Source organism: Limulus polyphemus, unplaced genomic scaffold, assembly GCF_000517525.1.
Source record: "Limulus polyphemus unplaced genomic scaffold, Limulus_polyphemus-2.1.2 Scaffold780, whole genome shotgun sequence".
Taxonomy (NCBI): Eukaryota; Metazoa; Arthropoda; class Merostomata; order Xiphosura; family Limulidae; genus Limulus; species Limulus polyphemus.
In genome coordinates this window covers 268,889-279,208 of record NW_013666390.1, presented here as the reverse complement: position 1 = coordinate 279,208, position 10,320 = coordinate 268,889, and the positions used below count along the sequence as shown (strand labels likewise).

The 10,320-nt window shown below is 32.9% G+C and overlaps 1 protein-coding gene across 3 annotated transcripts in view; it reads left to right on the top strand.

Annotated features, from left to right (window-relative positions):
• The first annotated feature begins 9,152 nt into the window (after positions 1-9,152).
• LOC106460492 (axoneme-associated protein mst101(2)-like) overlaps positions 9,153-10,320 on the top strand; it is a 34,955-nt gene continuing 33,787 nt past the window's right edge. Inside the window, exon 1 of one of the 3 annotated variants that reach the window (XM_013920197.2) lies at positions 9,153-9,248. The gene's annotated coding sequence lies outside the window, so the exon portion shown is untranslated. Of the gene's footprint in view, positions 9,511-10,320 lie in introns of all 3 variants that reach the window. The other 2 variants (XM_013920196.2, XM_013920198.2) reach the window with 2 other exon arrangements.

The window sequence follows — 10,320 nt, the reverse complement described above, 5'->3', positions numbered from 1 at the left end:
GGGGGGTAATGAAAGTGTTCCAAAACGCGACTTTAATTTCTTGACGACCTAATACTTGAATCATTTCACGGCTGAAAAAACACAAAAATAAAAATCACGCTTGACTAATTCGCTTTTCCGGCTAGAAAAGACTCTACTATCTCGAAACAACTGTACAAATTTTACACCTATTTTATATCTACAATTTACTCTCGAATTCACTGGAAAACATTACATCGAATTTTTTAAAACTTTCCAGATGTTCTAGGTTTATTTTATGGCCCTCAGACCCCTCCAGCAAACAAACAAATTACAACATTAAAAATATAACATATGACAATATTAACTTCTAATCAAAGCAAATTCTTAACTACTTTGCACAGACTATGCAAGGATCCTATGGAGTCACGAATTCCCAGTGATCAAGGTCGCGACTTGAACCATGATATTATATTATCATCTGTAGGTTTATCCTTCACCTCCCACTACTTATGGCATCATGGAGTAATAAAGAAAGGCAAAACCTAGCAAAAGTATGACTTTTTGTGATAAGATTTATCACAGTTTGATTCATATTCTGTACTGATTAAGAACCTAACTTACTCACTAAAAATTTGAAAACGATATACAGGTCTCATATGCTTGTGTGTAAATGCTACTTAAATTTCACATTTTCATACATACAGATTTTCTGAGGTATTATATGAATAAGCATCCTACAAATGCTCATCACAAAATTGCACCTGTGTGCTTGTAAAACAAGAATTGCAAAGTCATTTCAGTTTTAAAATACATCAGATATCCAAGCAACCATTTTCATCGCTGCTAACTGAGAACATTCTAGGCATTAGATCTAATAACATCAACTGTCCTAAGTACCTGGTGAGTTTTGTATGGTCTTTGACCAGCATAATGTCTGCTCATAATCAACTATATAATGTGAGTGTTTATGCTAAGACATCATACAAACATCTTGCCACCAAAAATTGATCAATAGTTCAGAAAGTAGGGATTGTAACTCTCTTTCTGTTTAGTTTTTGAACTACTAATACTCATCTTCAGATGTAAAACCTGTTGCTATTCTAGGCATTGTATCTATTAACTTCAACTATCTTAACTACAATAATTGAGCATCTACCACTCAATATTATACATATATTTCAACGTGGGAAACTGTTCAGTAACTCAGAAAATAATGACCACTTCCTTTCAGTTATTGATCTAGTAATTAATCTTAGCAACATAGATCAGGAGGTAATGCAGTTCCTCCACCAATCCTTCCTCAAATGACTTGTCTTGGACCAATAACTTCCACCATAAATTCCCCTTCCCATATATTATAAAAAGTGCCCTCACTATTGCCTGACTCATCAACCTAATCTAACCAGTATGTGAAAAATTCATCATTGACATATATGGCTTCATTTTTTAATATGATTACAAGTGCCATGTGAACACTGTTGCTCATACTTTTATGGATTGAGTTTTTCACCACGAAATAAGGACCAGGCCAGTCAGAGTAAAATGTTTTCTGTGCTGGAGGTACATACCAAAGAAATATCTGGTCTTATCCTCAAACTTTTGTTTCTTCACTGCTTTATTATAGCATCTCTTCATCAGTATGGTGGCTTTTCCTAGTTGCTGATACACAAATTCATGTGCATCAACTAATTAAGACATCAAGCCAAATGTAACTTTGCAATTTTAGCTAAACTGTATGTGCAATTTATATTTTGCATAAGTAAGTTATGAATATCATTATTATTCGTAAATTGACAATTTGGGTGAGAAATATACTTGTAGCTTTATTAAATGTACATGTATCTGTAGAAAATAAACATGTAGTTTAAGAAAACAGTATACATTTGTAAATTATAAATTTCATAAATCGATATTTAGATCAGAAGCACATTCTGTGGGTGACATTACTTAAATTTAGTTAGAGAAGTGCCTCTCCATTTATATCCAGCTAATCACTATTCACCAGAATGAACTGACCAGATTGGTGGCTTCATTTGGAGTACATGATACACTACAAGGTTGACCAGGGTTTTAGCAGTTCCAGTGCCAACCAGGAATTTGAGCTTACACCTGTGTATCCTTATTGTCACATAACAGCATCAACAAGCTCTTAATGAGCAGGGCTGACCACCAAACCTTTCATAATAAGCTGGCTTCTGCACTTCCCATGTTCAACTATGACTCTGTTAGTTTAACAGAGCAGAAGTAACAGCAGCTATAGCTTGCCTATGATTCTCCTGCACCTGATGGGCAGATGGACATAATGAGTTACTCTGTCTATCGTGATGTAGGACAAAATATGAGCAATTCACTTGGGAGTGACCTAACGGCTCACAAATAAAGCACACTTTGGTTCTCCCTTCCACAATGATGTATGAGTAGAGGCAACAGCATTATTTGCTGTGGCACAGCCATCATGGGAGGTCCTGAGAAGTATTTCCCACCTACTGGTAGCCAGTGTGGGCGTTATATAGTGCAATTATGTGTCTGTATTGCATAACTTTCAGTGAAATACAATCTTTCTGTAATGAGGGTATTTCAGTAGGGCAGTCATTAGTTGTAAACCCATGTTGAATGTAAAATGTCTAGAGGCTCAAGATTGACCAGAGTGGCAAGTGATGTGTTTGCTATGACAACACACCATTCTATTGATCAGTAGCAAAAGTTACACATTTTTATTTATGCTTCAGCCTCCAGGTATCAATAGGAGCTGGTATCTTTAAAATGTTGGTGCTTTAGCCACTGGCAAGCCAAGAAACTAATTGTAGGCACCTGTGTTTGCTGATGCAGTTCAATGTTATCAGCGTAAAGCCTGAAGTGTTTCAAGAAAGCAGTTATCTGCAATCACACTTGGCCAACTTGCTAGTTAATCTGGAAACTGGTCCTAGTTTCTTTACAAGGTGGTTATGGGTAGAGCTAAAGAAGTCAGAGACTTAAATTTCTCTTTCCTTTTAATGGTGCTTATCAGAGGATGTTGTATATAGGAACTGTGTTGGTGCTTAGAATTGGAATATAGTTCAAATTTAGCATTATATCATTTTATGCCTATTATTATCAGTAAATATTTACATAATTGTTGCATTTATAACACATTCTACTTATTGTACATTTTATGTGCAATAATATGAGGAGTATGTAGGTGTGAATAAATAGCCACAACTTTCTGAAGCATATTTAATTGCTCCAGCACAAATGAAAATATGAAGGATTTATCTGGGCCAGAATATTATTTTACAGTATGGCATTTGTGGTGTAAAACAGTAAGGTACTTTCACATTTGCATAGTACTGTATTACATGAAATTGTCTCAGCCAAGTAATCTTCAGTAGTTTCTCAACAGCCATGTCCAGAATAAGCTGACCTCAAAGAAAAATTACTATAATTGTTCTGTGTCTTGTTCATAGACTTACATATTCAAAGTTTTGTTTATTCAATAAATTGACATTTCTTGGCACAATAGTTGTACTTCAGTCTCTTTTATTTTGAGTCAAGTCAGATTTATTTGCACTCCTGTAGTTGGCAAATACTACGTATCTTATTCTCCATTAATATCTATAAAGTTCTTAAATTTCTCCAAGTTTTGATTTTTTTGACACTTTAAATCCAGCTAAGGCGATGTGCCAAATTCAACTAGAGATGTTACTTTTTGTAGCTGGCCATTCAAGATATTCCTCCACTGTTTCATGGAAATAGCAGAGTGATTATTTATTCTCTAATTGGTCAGCTTCAATGAGAATATGTACAGTGCATGTAGTCTTGGTACTTTCTAGAAAATCATCTAATCCTTGAAAGAAGTATTCCATCAAGACTTACTGGTGAAGTTTCATTCGTACACTTTCATCCATCTCTCTCTGCTTATAATGCAAGTCAATTTTACTTAACATTTAAATATAGTTCATAAATCTCTTTTAATCATTCACAACATAAATCTGTGTTGATGGTTATTTATTTCAACACATTAATAAGCTGTTTGATTTAGTTCAAATCTCAACACCATGTTCTAACTCCTTTAAATTCACCTGCTACACATAATACACCTGTCCTTCTGATTATATCCATGAATTAATGGTTTTGTGGAGTTTAAATGACTATGTGCAGGTTTAACATTTAATTATCACACTTCACATACAAGTACTTATGGAACCACATGTTTTGCAGTTTAATTAAACAGCTTACTTGATGAATTCAATTCACCAAAGAATACTACATTTCTATATTTGAAAATACAAGTCATATAGAATGATGGTTGTTCTTAATTTCTTTTAATGCTAAATATTTAGTTTACATTTTAATATAATATAGTAATAATTACAAATGCATGAAAAACTTTTTGAGGAAATTAAATGATGTATATCCTGCTGTTTATTCTGAAAAAGATATTACTCAACAAGGTTAGGATGATTCATAATGCAACTATGGATTCATTTGAAATACACATATAAAATCATTAATGATCTTAATGTATATTCCATGACAATGAATATTCCTTAAGAATAAAAAGCGATGACTTCTAAAGGATATCAGGTTTTCATATGAATATATGAGTTGATTGATGTACTACAAATTTTGGTACCAAGTACTAACTAAAAATACATAATTTTGATATGTCATAGAAAATCTTGAGCTGGTTCTCAATCATAATCCCTTCTCAAACATTGACTTCCTGCCATGCCACTTGCTGCACACATGTAACAAAATATACTTAAGCCTACTTTTTGTTGATTAAAACTTATAAATATTCACTCACATGTTATGTCAAGAACTCAATGATGAACAAGTTATGTTGAAATAAATATTCATGTAAATTTTAAAAATAAAGTGGAACCTATTTACTCATTACTTAATTGAAGTTTATGCAAACATTACAATGACACACACATGTAAATCCTTTTGTAATAATTATTTTGCACCTTATTATATAATAAGATAGACTTACCATCATTTAAATTCTTCAGTTCAAGCACTATATCATATGCTGTATTGAACTGCCTATCGAGTATGTAGCTGTGAAGCATATTTAGTTGCCCCAATGTGAATGAAACTAGGAAGTCCTTAATTTGGAAAAAACCTGATTTTATAGTATGGTTTTTGCCTAGTCAGTATAGTGTAGATGATCTGGTACTTGTCCGTTCATATTGTACTGAGAAATTGGACCTTTGGCTACTTATGGAATTAATGTTTGTTTTCCAAAAGATGGTTTGTTTGCACACCTGAACCGCCCTCTTCCAACCATTGTGCCAACAATGTAATGTCTGCAGCTTAATCAAAGAACATGTTTTGCAGAATACCAACTATAAACAATACAGAGGATGCAATTATATTGAATATTTTAAGTTTATGTCCTGTTAAGGTTATTTTGGATTTAATCAGGAGGTTCATATGTACAATTGAGGTAGATTACTTCAGAGGATGACCTAGTGTGGTATTTTAAGGTACAATGAATTCCCTTAAAGTATGTGGGTTGAGAATGTTAGGACTGGGGGACACAAATATAACTTTTGGCAGAGTAGGAGTCATCTTAATCTAACAGTTTTATTTTTCTAACAGTGTTGTTGGCCTTTGGGATAATTGCCTTCAGATGTGGAGGCAGTAAATTTGAGTTTTTCATTTTGTTTTCTGAATGTCTTATTTTAATTTAGTGGATGGGACAGCCTAGATGGACTAATAGGTCCCTTGTTGTCCCTAAATATTATGTTAATGTATCAAGACCAAATTTCTGGTGAAGAAACCATTAACCACAACCTTTTACATGCTACTAAAATGTAGTGACTATATTTTAAAAAGTAACAACTTGTGTTGTATTTTGCTAAATTGGTGTACATGATTTATTAAACAAGTTAAGTTACAATGGCTTTTAGAAAATGATGTTGGATTAACTTTCTTACCTTTCTCTTTTTTTGGGGGGAGAAAGAGTATGTTTAACATTTTTGAGTAAAGCTACATAAGTATTACCTGCAATTAGCCTTCCCTAAATTTAATCTGATAGGTAGTTATGAGTTAAGCACCCAATGCAAACTCTTGTCTAACTGAGCAGTAGTACTTAACTATCACTCTTATAACACATTCACAGCTGTTAAAAGCAGAACTAGGTTTTAATGTAGTGTTGAGATGAGAACCATGAACCCTCCAATTCTTAATCCAGGCATGCTAATCACTAGGCAGTGAAAGTACAGTAGTAAAAAATATTCATAGTTAGGGCTAGCTATCATATGACAATTTTATATACTTTCTCCAAAAATACAAATGTCAAATAGGTGTTTATTTAAGTAGTTTAAACTAGTGTTCATTGTCAATCTGTGCAAGCCAGAGTTCATAAAGGTGTTTTGTTTTTAACAAAATTACATAAAGCCCTAGATAAATTAAATGTTTTAAATCAATTAAAGTAGTGGAACTAGCATGAAACTATGATGGAAATATTCCTGATGAAATTTATTCTATGTATTTTTGAGTCTTTGTTTCATTTTATTTACCCCTATCAAAAAGGTTTGGAGGGATGTAATGATGACGTGATCCATCAGTCCACCCATATAGACATCTATTTTCCACACAATAACTACAGTTCTTTAGAACAGATTTTGGAGACGGACCCTACTGATTTTAGGATTGAGCAGTCCAAATCAAGGTCACCTTTTCAAGAAATAGAAATTTATCTTTGCCAACAAAGGGTGTTCGCACAAGTAATTTTGATTCTGAATGATAAATAGTTTTAAACAGCAGATTTAAATCAAACTTCATAGGGCACTTCCCTTGGAGACAGAGAAAAAAAACATTTAATTTTGGAGTTAAAAGAACAAAGGCACAACTAATAATTTTTTGAGAAAAAAAAAAGTTTCAGTGCAAAAGAAAACATAACTTCATAATACAAACACATACACAGACCCCCTTTCTCTCAAACACACCAAAACTAAATCAAACAAAAAAAGACTAATGGTCATAGGAGATCAATGTTGGGGCTAAAAAAATCAAAGGCACACATCATACTTTTTGAAAAGAACAGAGAAAAAAAAAAGTTTGTATGTGAAAGAAAACTACAAAATACACACATAAATACCCATTACAAACACATCAAAACTAAATCAAACAAAAACACTAATGGTCAGAGGAATCAACTGTTCTATAACTTGCTATTTTAAAAAGTTATAAAGATTTTTATTTACCATTGCAATAATAAATCAGCAACACAAGAACTACAGAAAGTGATAAAAAAATACAAGTTACTGGGTACAATAAGCATAATGGAAAATACTTTATTCAACTAAAAGTTATAAGAACTTAGTAATGATAAAGAATTACTCTCCACACAATATTACTTTAAAAAAACTTGTATGGAAAGGACTTTCTTGTCTTCCAAACTCACCATGATGTGTTCAAAAAAGCTTATAAAATTAACTTTCTTGTATCTATAAATTTACAATTGAATTTCAGTGTTTTGTGTTTCAGATATAATAAATATATGTCATTAACTTATGTTCAAGCAGAGGCATTGAAACCAGTGATGCTGTAGCAGCCCCATTTTTACATAGTTGAGTTGTATAGCAACTGTACATTATATTCAATTTCTGGGGGGGGGGGGGATGTACCCATACCCCCCCCCTATATTGAGCTGCTTTTAGCAGCTCCTTATACTTTTAATCTCTAATTGTAAAATCTGCATGTCTAGCCAAGCACCCCCACTTTGCAACTCCTCCCTACACCATTGTAAAGCTTGGTTTCTGCACGAAGACTAGTTTAAATTAATTAACATTGATGCTTATCATCACTCAGAATCAGTGTTCATTCATTTATGTTGGTATTTTCCTTGTTTACTACAGTTTGGGACTAGTGTCTTTGCTCATGTATATTAGTATTATTAAGATTTTACTTCTCCAAAATCTCATTATGATAGAAATTGATTAAAATAATTGTTTAACATGACTGAACACCAATTTTGTAATTCATCCATAATAACACTTCTATCCACTGCAGAATATTGTTTTAAAACAACTACATCATTCAAAAAAGGAATTGGGATGTTTATCTGCATATTGCACTTAAATGTTCCATGCAATTTTCAGTATTCAAACTATCACTGTTAGAAGGCGTACTAGGAGTGAGAGGGTAGGGAGGCCAGGAATATTTCCCTGAGGCCCATTAGAGAGAGGCAAAAAAAAAAAATGGAATGTATCAAATCAATACAAGTTTAAGCAAACATGAATTGTGCTTTAAATCACTTATACATGTATACATAATCTCAAAGCTACTGTGGGGGGGGAGAAGAGTCTCACAATTCTTCCCCCAATTTGTAACCTAGGGTGGCTCTTGACAGCCCTGACTGTGAAAGACAGATAGCCCTAAGTTGTGCTACACTATAGAATTGTTTACAGGTGTATAATAACATTGTTGGTGTTCTTTGTATGAGAGTCTTTGCTGTCTTAAAATATTCTGGAGAGACTTTGATATTGGTTTAAATGATTGCTGGTGGCATTGAGTCCAATTTCAATTTAGGAGCTTGTTTTTCACTCTGATCTGGTACAGACACTGATACAGGACAATGACGCACTAAAAGTAAAACGTTGTTAACATTGTTTTGTAGACCCTGGAATTTATTTTGACTTTTCTGTGAAATAAATTCATTTGTATTAGTTCCTTTACGAGTATGACAACCCGCCCCAAAGGCAAAACATTAAAAACTTAAGACATTAATTTGTTGCCGCTGGAATCACTTATCGCAAACTTTCTAATACTAATAGTATTATAGTAATACAGTACTCATTCAGGAAAATTTTTGTTCCATTTCCTTCCCATCACTTTCAGTTTTACTGAGTTTTAGGTGTCATTGGTCTTAACAAACCCTAATTTTTCTTCGTCCATTATACAAAAACTGAAAAAGGTTTCGCATCACTAAAATAAACGATCTTGGAAGTCCATCTAAAGTTGATTTAGATTTTTAACTGTTCGACACTTTGATAGTACGACATATAAGCTAACTTCTTTGAATTTAATTGTTTCCGAACAAAACACTTGCATAGCAATATATGATACGTTATGTACTTAAACTACTTCTTTTACGAGACCTAACTCTCACCTAATGTACACTTTCACGAGGATAAAAATTAACCCATAGTGCATAGCGCAGGCCCCGAGTCCCCGACTGGTTCGCTAGAAAATGTATTAGACAAAGAGTATAAAATCGGCAGTGACGTTATTCTATCCCATAGTTCCATACTTTTGGATGTGTGTTGTCGTAGTAGTTCGTGGAAGAGAAGAAAGTGAGTACGAATGTAGTATTGCTATTACTATAATTTTAGTAATACGGAGGAGAAAAACTTGAAAATAATTCTTTTTTGTGTAATTTCGAAAAAAAGCACGTATTCTAGTATTGTAATAAGAAGATTTGCAATTTTTACTAAGTAGGCCTACAGTACAATTTGACCTGTTTCAAACTTAAACTGAAGTTAAACTTAAAGGTAATCTTTCTAGACGCGTTAAGTTAGGCCTAACGTAAACTGTAAAGTGGTAAAGAATAAGCCGGTAGGTGGCATCTTAATGGGTTCTTTTGTTTGTTCTTTCACTTTCAGAATGTGTAATCACTTCTCGATAGGATTAGTAAAAGTAGTATTTCTTGTGTGTCTGATTTTAAACGAGTCGTGAGAATCAAGCTCGGTTTAATTTCCAAGAGTTACATTTCAATCAAATTGATAATTTCTATAGACTCTGCAGTGTTCGTGAAGTTTTAAAATTAAAGTACGAAAACGATAAAAAATATCGGATAGTTACATATGTGTTTTCCCCATTGAACTTGAAGTAATACTGCCATTAGGTGAGCGAATCATTTATAATTTTTATGTATGAAGTACAAAAGCATTGAAATTAAGAGCAAATAAAGTTATAAATTTCTGAAAGTGAGAAGAGAACCTGTCCTATGCGTTTTCACTTCAAGTGTAACAATTATAATGTTTGCCAGCAAGAAAAGTGTACTTAATTCTCTCACTACGGGCTCAGTCCCAGGAAACGACATTGTAACAATCTTGTGCTTATAGTTTTTCAAACTAACTTTTAATACAGGAAGCATATCTTAACAAAATATTGGAGATTATCAGTAAACATTTGCAAGACTTTAGTAATGATTTGCTCATGCATTTTTTTTATTTTTGAATGTTGACTAACCAACATGCAAAGTCATTTTTATTTTAAGATTAAAAATACTTTTACGCATCAGAAAACTGTCAGATTTCACATGCAAAATCTTTATAACCTCCAAGTAATTATCATATTTTTTTTTATAGAAAATGAATATTTTTATCTGTTATTCTCACTGTTGTATTTCAGTACAGGTTTGGT